The sequence below is a fragment of the Nomascus leucogenys genome, chromosome X, assembly GCF_006542625.1.
Source record: "Nomascus leucogenys isolate Asia chromosome X, Asia_NLE_v1, whole genome shotgun sequence".
In the NCBI taxonomy this organism is placed as follows: Eukaryota; Metazoa; Chordata; class Mammalia; order Primates; family Hylobatidae; genus Nomascus; species Nomascus leucogenys.
Window position 1 is genome coordinate 89,833,100 of NC_044406.1, and position 14,508 is coordinate 89,847,607.

The 14,508-nt window shown below is 38.4% G+C and overlaps 1 long non-coding RNA gene across 1 annotated transcript in view; it reads left to right on the forward strand.

Annotated features, from left to right (window-relative positions):
* The first annotated feature begins 1,716 nt into the window (after positions 1–1,716).
* LOC101175741 overlaps positions 1,717–14,508 on the forward strand; it is a 65,198-nt gene continuing 52,406 nt past the window's right edge. Inside the window, exons 1-2 of the long non-coding RNA XR_001113891.2 lie at positions 1,717–1,858; positions 10,307–10,470. This is a non-coding gene — a long non-coding RNA (uncharacterized LOC101175741). The remainder of the gene's footprint in view (positions 1,859–10,306; positions 10,471–14,508) is intronic.

Here is a 14,508-nt window from a genome sequence, read left to right on the forward strand (position 1 = left end):
AAAGGAAAACCAAAATGGTGATAGATCCCCTTTGCCCATAATTACAGCTCTAGAATTCTCAGATGGTGACTCAGCAAGAGTGGTAGGAGGGAGTAGGGACCTAGGCTTGATGGTTATCAGCCAGAGCTTCTGGAATTTTCCACACATTATCAGAAATATTGTGTATTCATCACTATCTGGGATCTCTAAGCCCCAAGATAGGAAGCCCAGTCCCTCTCTGAGACGGAGAGAAAGCTGTACCTGGGAGTGTGTGTTTGGCATGATAGAGTTTGAGCCCTAAATACACAAACACACACAACGTTGTTGTGTTTTAGCCATAGACACACACACACATACAAGTACACCCACACCTACTATGTCTAGGGTCTAGGCAATTATTTCAAACTGCTTCTTCTCCCATGAGCAATATGTTTTGTACATATTCCAAAAACAGTAGGTGTATGTGTACATGTTTTTGTCAAACCATGTACAATTTAATCTTAAAATTAGTACCTCAGTGGTTTTCTCGATTATAACATTTCAAAAAGTAAAGATATGTATTTATAAAATGAAATGTATATATATGGAGAGAGAGAGGAAAGAGAAAGTGATAGAAATGATTACTACAGTGAAGCACATTAACATATCCATCTATTCACGTAGCTATCATTTTTTTGTGAACGCACTTGAAACCTACTCTTACCAAATTTACAGTGTACATTATATTACTATTAACTATAGTCATCATGCTGCATATTAGATCTCTAGGCTTATTTATCCTTCATAGCTTCAATTTTATACCTTTGAACAGCATCTCCCCTCTTCCCCCCATCCCCACTCCTGGTAATGACAACTCTATGCTTCTATGAGCTTGACTACTTTAGATTCTACATGTAAGTGAAATCATGCATAATTCTTCTTTCTATGTCTAGTTTATTTTACTTAGCTTAATGTCCCCCAGGTTCATTCACGCTATCACAAATAGTAGGGTCTGCTTTTTAAAGGCCAAAATAATATTCCATTGTGTGTGTGTGTGATCATATATATACACACACACATATATACATATATAATATACAATGTAATATATGTTATATATAATCACACACGTATATATACATACATGTATATATATTCATATATATATTCATATACATGTATATATATTCATATATATTCATATATATACATATATATGAATATATACATATATGTAGTTGCATATGAATATATATGTATATGTATATGAATATATATACGTGTATATGAATATATACACGTATATATAATCACACATCTATGTACATACATATACATATATATTTATAATACAATATTCCATTGTGTATATAAAGTCCTTGATATAAAATGTGATATTTCTATATCCTATGCACATCCTCCCACATACTTTAAATCATCTCTAGATTACTTATGATACCTAATATAATGTAAGTGCTATATAAATGTTGTTATACTAAATTGGTTTTAAAATTTGTATTTTATTGTTGTATTGTTTTTATTTTCTTTTCAGAATATTTTCAGTCCAAGGTTGGTTGCATTCATGTATGCAGAATCCACAGATACAAAAGGTCAACTGTACTTATTTATTTAATTCTCACCACAACCTATGAGAAGGCTCTATTGTTGCCTGACTTTAGAAAAAAGGAAACTGAGGTACAGTGAAGACAGAGTTAGCAAGTGCCAAGGCTTAGATTTGAACACAGGCCGTGTGGCTCCCGAGTAAATTCATCTATCCAGCATGTGCTGCTGCCTCTCAAATGATGAGAAAAATCTTCTTTTTCAGCCTGGGCACGGTGGCTCACGCCTGTAATCCCAGTTACAGGGATCATCTGGTGATCTCAGTGATAGATAACACCAGGTAAGCAAAGTGTGGAGTTTGCCTAATGGCTCCTGGACTGTTTGGTATATTAATACATTACAGGAAAGCCAGGCGCAGTGGCTCACTCCTGTAATCCCAGCACATTGGGAGGCCTAGGTGGGCGGATCACGTGAGGTCAGGAGTTTGAGACCAGCCTGGCCAACATGGCAAAACCCTGTCTCTACTAAAAATACAAAAAGTAGCCGGGCATGGTGACACATGCCTGTAATCCCAGCTGCTTCTCAGGTGCTGAGGCAGGAGAATTGCTTGAACCTGAGAGGCAAGAGGTTGCAGGGAGGCAAGAGGTTGCAGTGAGCCAAGATTGCACCACTGCACTCCAGCCTGGGCAACAGAGCAAGACTCCATCTAAAGAAAAAGAAAAATCTTACTTTTTCATCAGGGCACAACACAATAGAACAGTGGGTTAAATTGTGTCCCCTCTGATTGGAAATGTGTATATTAAAGCATTTCCATTTGCTCTTGACCCCAAATCTACCTCACATTTATAGATTTATCTCTTACCTCATCAGTAAAGTTTAGGTTGGGGTGTTAACAGTGTAGAGGAGTCCCTCCCAGAGAGCAGAGTGGTTATCCTTCATTACCCCAACCTGTAAAGGCTTTCCAGACCTTCGCCCACCCCTCTTAGTCTCCAGGACACTGTGAACGTAGCAGCCCAGACCCCACTCCGCTGCCTCTCTCCTCTGTCAGTCACCTCCTGCTGGCCCTGCCCCACGTTATGCCTTCCAGCCAGCGACTATCAAGGGGCAGTAGAGCTACCTGGTGTTCCATCATATGGATGCCCCAGAGTGTGTTGTTGTTGTTGTTGTTTTACAGTCCTCTTACACTTTTAAGTTTTTTTCAGGCAGAATTTGAATCATTCGAATGATTCCATAAAGGTTCATAAGCTAGGTTTTTAGGGAGGTATTGTATTTTTTGGTTTTTTATACACTTCTTTGCAAAGATGTTTGATAATGGAGGCGCATTGGTGCCACCTTGTAACAGAAGCCTGAACTGCAGCCTGAACTAGTGTAAGCTGGAAGGTGAAAGGGAGGGACTGTGGTCCAAACTTACAAGATAGAACTTTCTGGAAGTCTGGGTGTAAAAGGTGGCATACACAGGCAAAAAAAAATACTGAGGGCCTCTAAGCAGGAAGTATAGGTTTTTAGTATGTTAAAGAGAAAGAGGTATGTGAGAGGAACTAAAAGATCATTTTAATGTTTATGCGTTGAGACTTGTGGTTAAATAGCTAGAAGCCTATATAAGCAAAAATGGGATCAGACCATTTATGATTTTTGTAACCCACTTTTACTGTTATTGTGATTACTTTTCTGTGTAAATATATTTTTATGATAACATTTGAAATAACTACAACAAAATTTTAGTGTCATTTTTTTTAGTGGCCAGGATATCATCTCATCATGTGGATGCCCTAAAATTTATTTAATTGGTATCCTAATTACAAAAATTTAGTTCCCTTACTATTTTTTTCTATTACAAACAATAGTATACTTAGCACTATGCTCATATAGATGCAAATATCTTTGTGAGCATTTATTTATAATTTCCTGAAAATGTCTTTTCAAAATCCTTTGAACTATAATATTCTTCAAAATACTATTACTAATTTATATTCCTTATATCACGGTATGAAAATGCCTGTTTTTCCACACATTAAAAATAATGTGAATCATTAATCTTGTCTGCAAGAAATCATTTTTTCATGATTATTTTTATTATAATTTGTTTTTGCTACCTTCTAGAATTCCATCCTATGGATGTGATATTATCAGTTTTACAACTCTATGTTATTCAGTGTTCTGATAGTTCCTATTACTGACATTGTGTGGATGAAATCTTTTCAGAGTCTGTGCACTGCAAAAGGGCACAGTTGCTGTAGCTGTTTGTACTGGTGAGCAGAATTTGTTCCTCCTAGGAGAATTCTGATATTGTGATAACAGAACATGATTATTGTATAAGAGAGAGTTCATGTGTGCCGACAACTACGTTTCCCTCTTCCTTCTGCCCCTTTATGGCCTTATGTCCCATTTGGTCTCTAAATTCAGGCTCTGCAGTGAAGGAAGGGAATTATCAGGATGATAGGCCTTAACACTGGATCCTCATCAACATCTTCCACTATGTCCTGAAGATAAACTTCTAAAAGAGAATTGTCGGTGCAAAAAGTGTACAGCTATGTAACCCTTTGCTAGGTATTGCCATACTGACACCCATAAAGGTAGTTCCGTTTAGTGTCCCCAAGTAGAGTCATGTGGCCGTAGAGGAATGAAGAAACTAGTAATGTTGACATCTACACACAAGGCAGGCGCTGGACTTTGTCATGGATCAACTCTCAAGCCACTACCATAATTGGAGGATGTGGAAGTGATCAGAAGTTACCAAATTTTGCACAGAAGCAAAACCCAAGGTAGCATGAGGGGAAAGGGGACAGTCATTGCTTGGAGGAACACAGGAAAGAGTTAGCAGATTGGGATATAGCAACAGTTGTATATGTTCATGTTTATATGAAGCAGGTACATCAAATCAGTGTCAGAAGACCAGATCAATATCATATTTTTTAACAGCTTTCTTGTAGCTAAACCTACACACAATATAATTTATGCATTTAAAGGGCATAATTTGATGAATTTTATTAAATGTATAGCGTTGTTCAACCATACCATAACTAAGTTTTAGACATTTCCATCACTCCAAAAAGTCTCATCATGCTTGAATGCAATTAATCCTTGCTCCCACCCCAAGCCTCAAACCACAGATATGCTTGGTGTCTCTGTGGATTTCTTTACTCCAGAAATTTCATGTAAATGCAATTATATAATATTTGGTCTTTTGCATATATCTTCTTTCACTTCACATATGTTTTGAAGGTTCATCTATATTATGGCATATCCATACTTCATTCCTTTTATTGGCAAAGAATAATCATAATATATCACATTTTAAACACATTCATCAATTAGTGGACATTTGGGTTGCTTCCAGTTTTGGGCTATTGCAAATAAGGTTGCTATGTACATTTGTGTACAAGTTTTTATGTAGACAAATGTGTTGATCTTGGGTGTGTACCTAGGAATGGAATTGCTGGGTCATATGATAACTCTATCCATGTGAGGAACTGCCAGATGATTTTCATGACTGATTGTCTTGAGGAGTACAGACTTAGTTTTTCTTGTGATTAGACTAGTGTTGTAGGTTTTGAGAAAGAATGCCATGGAGTTGAAGGGCCCTTCTTGTCACATCATATCTGGGTTTACATAATGCTCACATGAAGTCACTGGTGATAAATGTTTCATCACTTGGTGAAAGTGGTGTTTGTCAAGTTTCTAATAACTATTTTTCATTCCCTACTCTGTTCTTTAGGAGAAAGTCACAAAATCAGCCCTACCCTCAGCAAGTGGGGTACAAAATTAAGCTTGACCTCAGGGAGAGCAGATAGCTACATATTTCACTTAGAATTATTTGAAAAAGACAATTTTCCTTCTCTCACCTATTTCTTTATTAATTCAAACTTTTGTTTATATTGGTATGGATTCATGTATACCTATGTTAAATGCTGGGATATTTTATTGAACAAATGCATCACAATAGAAACTCCAACATCTTGGTATCTGTGGTGCAGACTGGAATATGAGTGCCAAGGAGATTAGAGCACTCAGATTCCTGGCAGCCTCAGGGCACAAAGCTTTAATGAAACTCCAGGTTCTATTACTGAGCAGGCATTAACAACATAGTTCCCCTGATTTACTTAACCTCTCCTAACTTCCTATAACCTGACCTAAACTATGAATTTCACAATAGGTTACTTGGATGAAGGTGAAGATTAAAGGATATACAACTTAGAGTATGATATGATTACAGTTTTAAAAACATTAATATCATCTCTCCCAGAAGAAATACCTGTTGTCTGACTGAGCCCCTGTCTGCCATCTTAAAAGACAGTCAGTTCACATGGTTCCCATACACAGGTCTCTTGGCCCTAGGGGCAGGATTTCATCATTATCCTCATCATCACCAAGAGGGGTTGTTGAGTGAGCATCCATAAGGGATTGTAAAATGACTAGTCCCTAAGCCTTGGTGGCTCATCATCCACAGAAGTCCCTGAGTACATGCAATGTTTCTCTGAATAATCCACGGGGGTGGATTATTCATGAGTTTTCCGGGAAAGATGTGGGCAGTTCCCAGAACTGAAGGTTTCTCCTCATTTTAGACCATATAGGGTAACTTCCTGATGTTGTCATGGCATTTGTAAACTGTCATGGTGCTTGTGGGAGTGTCTTTTAGCATGCTAATGCGTTATAATAGCAGTGTGGGCGACCAGAGGTCACTTTCATAGCCATTTTGGTTTTGTTGGGTTTTAGCTGGCTTCTTTACTGCAACCCGTTTTATCAGCAAGGTCTTTATGACCTCCTATCTCATCCTGTAACTAAGAATGCCTTGACCTGGGAATACAGCCCAGTAGGTCTCAGCCTTATTTTACTTAGCCCCTATTCAAAATAGAGTTTCTCTGGTTCAAACGCCTCTGACAGAATCAGGCTCTGGTATGATTAGGGGAGGGTACTATTGGCCTGGAGTATAAAAGCCCAGTACAGGAGGTGTGAGTGTGTATGTGTAGGTGCTCTGGATTAGTTAGTTTGAATATAAAAGGTGTGCTCCTTAGGTGAGTTCTTTGTTAGGACTAGGAATTAGCTAACCCTGGAAGGAGTAGTCCCTCCCCAGTTAGCAAGGCCTCAGATGCCAGAGCATCAAGCATACAAGAAATAAGAAAAAAATGCTACCACTGTTATCTGTCCTTTGATCCAAACAGAAAAATCTGTCTCACACTGGATACCCACTCTAGGTGGACCATCCAGGAGCCACTCCAAGCTTTGATATGGAGCAGTTCTCAGGTTCCTACTCCTAGAGGGACCTGTAAACCTCTGACATCATTCCTGTCTGGGAGAAATCTCTCTTCCTCTCCCTTCTCTGTGTCCTTAGAGGTCCTCCCTTTCCTACAAGATAATAAGCAGCCCAATCCTTAAGTTTTCATAAAAGATGGAAGAAATACTGGCTTCATGTCTGAAGCTTCTGCTTCTAGCTCTGCCACAAACCATTCCTGAAGCAAGGGGAAGGGGCACCAAACTTGGATCCTTGCTGGAAATGCCACCAGCACCTCAGGGTGCCCACATTGACAGATTCTATTCCTGGCTCTAGCAGTAGGCCTGGTGAGCAATGTCTTTGCCATCCTTCTCTGGTAAGGAATATGTGCTTTGTAGTCACATCCATCTGTGGAGAGAGAATAGCAATACCTCACTAGCAGGGCTGTTGTGTGGGTTAATTCCAACTACTAACATGAAGAATGTAGCACTAGGCTTGGCTAAAAATCGGCTTCATAAATGTTAGCTATCTTTCCTCTTTGGGGCCAAAAGTTCATATGACTCTTAACCTGCCCCCTCACCCAAGCTTCCTTAACCAAATTGCAAGTCAAAATCACTTTGGGATCCCTTTCTAAACCCTCATTTGAAACTCTTGTTGGTGAAATAGGACTTCTGTATTGAAGGCCATTCAAGTTATGAAGTTGTAATAATGTGGGCCTCAAAAAATATATACACCAATTTGGCACCAACAGTGTATCCAAGTGTATCCAATTGCTCCTTTAGTCCACAAACACCAGGTGTTACCAGCTTTTGTCTTTTTTTTTTTTTTAACAATCTTATCTGCTTGTTTTCACCAGACCTTTCCCATTGGAAGAATCATATCAGATGGTCATTAAACTTACAGGTTCACAGTGTCACCCCTTAGACTTTCCAGTTTTAAAACCAAAACAGTATGACTAGTTGAATTTGAACTTCAGATAAACAAAATTATATACACTAAAACATTCAGATTTACTTAGATGTACTCTATTTTATCTTTCTACCCTTCCAATAGAAGACTCTGTATTGAACCAAGGTGCTCTACACAGTAGCCCCCACTGAGCTCCCAGCAGATGCCAGCATCAGTCATCCATGTAAGTGAGCTTTTTTGGAAGTCCCAGGATGCATTTGTCTGTATTCAGATGATTGCAGTCCCTGATGACAGATACCACATTGAGCAGAAATCATCCAGTGAAGCCTAGTGAACACACAAAATCCTGAGAGATGATAAATGGCTATTGTTTGGGACGTTTTGTTAAGTAGAAATGAATATCCAAAACGTGGATTTGGTGAACTTTCCCTCTTTTTCTCTAATCTATTATACTGGAATTTGTAGAGATTCTCTTAGCCTTAAAGCCTTGGTAGGACTTTGTTATAAATTTTGCCATAATCTGCATATGAGTTTATGTGTGGGTATTGAATTCTGAACATTTCCTCAATTCCTTCTTGAAGGGATTTTTCAAGGGAAAATTTCACAATGTATGATTTTCAACCCACTCTTGGAATTTAGAACCTAATTCAAATCCCCCTCCATAAAAGGAGCTTCCACTGCAATCACTCATTTTAAGGAATTCAGAGGCTGTTACTACACGCTACTCCCAAGCCATATGGAAAATCATATCTTCAGCAGGTTGCTTAATGAATATGCTATTGGGACAAGGGATATCTATCACTTGTGAACTGTTTTTCAAAGAAGGTGTCCTGAGATACTTTCTCCTGCTACAGGGATAGCCCTTGGCAAGGAGATCACTTTCCTTGGGTACACAGAGACTCAGGGCTCCTTCAGGAGACAGCAGGCAGTTAACTGTTCATTGCAGTCCTTGGCCTTTGTGACTGTCCCAATGCAGCACTGCTGGATGGACTAATCTGTCCGGTTCTGGGGTTCATTCATAGAAAGCCCATGTGACAGTAAATCTAAGTCACATTCTCCAATATCACTTTTATGAGGAATAAAATCAATGTATTATGCTTATTACTTTTTTGTGATTTTTTTAGTTGGTTTAGAGTTCAGGCTAAGAGCAGGAAGGTATTTTGGGGGCTTCTTAAACACGAAAACATTGTAAAGCAAGACCATAGAAAGAGGTGAGGAGCCAGTGAGGCACAGAAAGGGGAGTAGAGCTGTAGGCCTGTTGTAAGACCCATCCCTGAGGACAGAGCAGAATGATTGCTCCTGAAGGGTGGCTTACTATTTAGAGTTTTGAAGGGAGAGGACCTGGGGTGAACAACCCATTTCTCCTTTCAAACTTACCAATCAGTTAAGTCATTCCTGTGATAGAGAAGGAGTGAGTGTGTAGAGAGGCTACATGTGTTTTTGTTTTTTTCTTTTTTTTTTTCATGGATGTCTCTCCACATGGAAAAAGTATCAAAAATGTAGGATAAAAATTTTCCAGGATAACCCAATGTATTATTGAATTGACTAGATGTCTGCCTACTAAATTATTATATTACTATAGGCCTGCTTCCATGAAATAAATTTGAGATTCCTTAAATGACATTTTATGGTATTTTAGATCATTTAAATCACAAATATGATTATAGATATTCTCTAGTTTTCCGCCACAGATGACTAACCACTTAGCATGATGTGTGAGTTTTGCACGTTCACTCTCAGAGGGCTAGCTCATCACCAAGAGCCCTGGGGTACATCTTGGGTCTCTGGATACTGGTGATACTCCTCTACTGTCACTTTTAAACAAATAAAATTTTTGACCACAGGGACCTGCTTTCTTCTACCAAACTGGGCAGAGTTCCCCCAATTGCCTGGGTCCCACCCTGGTTCCTCTAGTGAGTATGCTTTCACAAGTGGTGGTCTGAAGTGGTCTATATGCTTTCAGCTATAGGCAAAGGAGCTATGCAAAGGCATGTGAGATATAGAGGACAAGTCAGTGCATCACAGTTGCCATGGAAACCTGAAGTCATTATGGGGCTTCTGTATCTTTTAATAGAGCAGAAGACCTAGAATAATATGGCTATGAGAGCAAGGTCCTGCCTTCAGGTGTTTGGGACTCAGCTGAGGTTGTGGGTGCCCCATGGTGGGGGCTGAACTGCCCTGGGATGAATGAGAGAGATATAGGGCTCTTCTCACCCCAGTGAGTGTCGTGTGTTGCTCCAGGGTGTCCTGTAGCTACTTTCCACGTAAAGGCCAGGCATGGGAGGATGAGACTGGTAATGACCCTCTTTGACCTCAGCTTCCCCCTCTGTAAAATGGGGATAAGAATGCTCACATACAGGATTGCTGCAACCGGGATTGTAATAACACAAATGCAAGCCCATAGCCCTGTGGTTATTGCAGAATCAGGAATACCTGTGTGAGTTGAGGTCACTTCTCATTCCTTTTCAATTTTGTTGTTAGAAGATAGATGAGGAGAGGAGAAGAAAAAGGTCCTAGTGAGAAACCCACTGATGACCCTTCTAATTGTTGTGATCACTACCCAATTGTATCAGTGTCATTGTTCACTAACCCGGTGCCTAGCAGGGTGCCAGGCACATAGTTACTCTAAGAAAGCACAGTGATTGCTGGATTCTCTTTCTCCTTGTGCAGCTCTTCATGTGGATGTCTAAGCTCATATCAGGTGTCTGAAAGAGGCAGATTCTGAGGATTTGGGTCATGATGGCTGCCAAAGCTTCTACTCCTGACTTAAAGGGCAACAATCCTAGGAGACCACCAGCACTTACATCCCTGGTAGGACATGACACCTGCTTATGGTGAGTTCATAGATCTGGACAAAAGCATGTGGTGGAATAGCTCCTGTGAGGTTCACAAAATAGCTTAAAAGTAAAGAAGCTAGTTTCATCTCATCACTGGGGAAGAGGTTTAGCGGGTGGAATTTCCTTTTATCAGCAGCTGCATGCTTTGAAGTAGCCCTTGACACCCATCTAAGTGATGCCTGCTTTGAAAGCAATGAATTACCCACACTGAAGAAAGAACTTAATCTTAATATGCACTTGTAATAAATACATATTTTTTCTGACTGTATAAGTCATTCCCATGTATCTCCCAGATGGGGGTTGAACTATGCAGTTGGTTAGAAGGTGTCTCTAGCAATTTGATTCATGTATTAATATTTCTTTTTGCAGTCTATCAGTTTTAGCCTCGTCTTACATTTTTTAAAAGACTTTAAATCAGAAAAACAAAAATTGAGGGAATTCCACATGAATTTTAATATCAACTTGTTAATTTCTAGAAAAAAATTTTGACTGGGATTCCATTGAAAGCATAGATCATTTTGGGGAGAGCAGACATCATAACAAAACTGAGTCATCCAACTCAAGAAGAGAAGAAAAGGCCTAGAGACAATCTACAGGTCAACTCTAGAAAGATCAATCTGTAAAAGAATAGTTATAGTACTTCCAATTTTATATTTGTGGTTAGAATTTAATCAGTTGAATTGTGTTTTTCTTCCTTACCTGATGAATCGTGAGTTCTTTGGTGGTGAGAGAGAGGGAGAGAGCATGTGGATATATCAGTGTATGTACATGCACATATATATATATATGTTTATATCACTGAAGTTGTGATGAGTATCTATTGTTAGGAACACTTAAGGAGTGTTAATGTGGTCATGTCAGTCTCTTTCAATTCTTCGCACATTTTATGAACCAAATCAGAGTGATTATTCTTTGCTTTTTTTCCACCTTTCCTTGGCCAGCATGGTTACCATGGTGACTCATTGACTACTATGGGATTTTGTGCAGACTGAGCATCCATGTATGATTCTCGTCTAAATCACTCACACCCAGTTGTCTGTCCACCAGACATAGTATTAGCTTTTGATCTTATATGCAGTTGTTCACTTCTAAAGGGCTCAGAAGAAACTTGCTTTGCTTCTCTGAGGTTAAGCTACATAACATAAGAGGACACTAAGTAACTTAAAAGAAAAAGAAATGGGTTGTTGATATTCTCCTTCCTCAAGCTTTGTCAGGAGGTTAGAAGAAATATTACTGGAATCATACAGCATGCACTCTCTTGTGTCTGGCTGCCTTCAATCAACATAATGTGTGTGAGATTAACGTGTATTGTTGTTTGTAGTTGTAGATTATTCATTCTCATTGTTGTAAAGTATTATATTGTTTGGATACTTCACAATATAGTTATCTGTTATAAAAGCTTGGGTATTTTCCAGTTTTTGATTTATCATGAGTAATGATCATATGAACATTTTTGTTTGTATCAAATAGATGGACATATATTTTCATCTCTCTTGGGCATATACCAAAGAATAGCATTCCTAAAGTCATAGAGTATGTCTGCGTGTGGCTCCATAGATACCACCAAGCAGTTTTTACAGTGTTTTTTTTTTTCAATCTATACTCCCACCAGCAGTGTGTGAGAGTTTCACTTAATCCATATCCTCACCAACACTTGATATTTTCCATCTTTTCCATTTTTGTTGTTCTGGTGAGCATGTGGTACTGTCTCCTCCTGGTTTTAATTGTAATTTCTCCAAAGTGTTAAGTCCCTTTTAATTCAAAGAAGGTCCATCCTTTTTTCAACCTTCTACTTAGTCAGAGTTCTCCAACAACACAGAACCACTCATATATATGTGTGTATATATATACATATGTATATATATATGTATATGTTTGTATATATGTATATATATGTATATGTTTGTATATATATGTGTATATATACACACACATATATACACATACACTCACATATATGTATGTATGTATATCTGTGTATATATATATATATATATATACACACACACACACACACACAGACATTGCAGAGATATTACAGGTTTAGTTGCAGACCACTGCAATAAAGCAAATACCATATTAAGCAAGTCACATGAATTTTATGGTTTCCCACTGCATATAAAAGTTATGTTTACACTACTGTAGTCTATTAAATATGCAAATAGCATTATGTCTATAAAAATAGTGTACTTACCTTAATTTAAAAATATTTTATTGCTAAAAACTGCTAACAATCATCTGAGCCTTCAGTGAATCATTATCTTTTTGTTGGTAGTGGGCCTTGATGCCATTGATAGCTAACAGATCAGGGTGGTGGTTGCTGAAAGTTGGCATAGTTCTAATAATTTCTTAGGATAAGACAACAATGAAGTTTGCTGCATCCATTGACTCTTCCTTTCACAAAAGATTTTTCCATAAGCACGTGATACTATTTGATAGCGATTTACCCAGAGTTGAAATTATTTCAAAATTAAGGTCAATCTTTCAAACTCTGCCACTGCTTTATCAAGTTTATGGAATATTCTAAACCTTTTGTTGTCATTTCAATGATGTTCACTGCATCTTCACCAGAAGTAGATTCCATCTCAAGCAACCACTTTCTTTACTCATCCAGAAGAAAAAACTCCTTATCTGTTCAAGTTTGATCATGAGATTGCAGCAATTCCATCATATTTCCAACTCTACTTTAATTCTAGATCTCTTGCTGTTTCCATCACATCTGCAGTTATTCTTCCATTGAGGTCTTGAACCCCTCAAAGTCATCCATGAGGGTTGGAATCAACTTCTTCCAAATTCTTTTTAATGTTGATATTTTGACCTCTTCCTATGAATCACAGTGTTCACAATGTCACGTAAAATGAATTCTTTCTAGAAGATTTTTCCATTTACTTTGCCTGGGTCCACCAGAGGAATCACTGAGCAGTAGGCCTCAATAGTGGGCTTAAAGTATTCAGTAAACCATGCTGTAAACAGAGGTGCTGTCATTTAGGCTTGTTGTTTTATTTCTAGAATGCAGGCAGAGTATATTTAGCATAATTTTTAAGGGCCCTAGGATATTCAGAATGGTAATTGAACATTGGCTTCAATTTTAAGTCACCAACTTTATTAATCCCTAAAAAAAAGAGTCAGTCTGTCCTTTGAAGCTTTGAAGCCAGGCATTTTTTTCTACTTTCTAGCTGTGAAAGTTCTACATGGCATCTTCTTCCACTATAGAACTGTTTTCTCTACATTGAAAATATTTTGTTTAGTATAGCAACCCTCATCAATTATTTTACCTATGTCTCTGGATAATTTGCTGTAGCTTCTACATGAGCACATGCTACTTCACCTTGCACTTTCATGTTGTGGAGATGGGTTCTTTCCTTAAACCTCACGAACCAACCTTTGCTAGCTCCAGCTTTTCTTCTGGCTACACTTTTCTTCTGCTGCTTCCTCATGTTTTCTTCGCCTTCATAGAATTGAATAGAGTTAGAGCCTTGCTCTGGATTACGCTTTGGCTTAAGGGAATGTTGTGGCTGATTTGATCTTTTATCCGGGTCACTAAAACTTTCTCCTTATCAGCAATAAGGCTGTTTTGCATTCTTTTCATTCATGTGTTCACTAGAGGAGAACTTTTAATCTCCTTGAAAAACATTTACTTTGTGTTCACAACCTGGCTGTTTAGTGCAAGAGGCCTAGCTTTTGGCCTGTCTCAACTTTTGACATGCCTTGCTCACTCAGTGTAATCATTTCTAGCTTTTGATTTAAAGTGACAGACATGGGACTCGTCCTTTCACCTGAACATTCAAAGCCATTATACGGTTAATATAATAGCCTAATTTCAATATTTTTGTGTCTCAGGGAATAGGGAGGCCTGAGGACAGGGAGAGAGACCGAGAAACAGCCAGTCAGTGAAGCAGTCAGAGCACATACATTTATCAATTAAGTTAGTCATCTTGGATGGGTGTAGTTTGTGGTGCCTGCCCCAAAACAATTACAACAGTAACATCAAAGACCACTGTTCACAGATCACCACAACAGCTATTATAATAATAA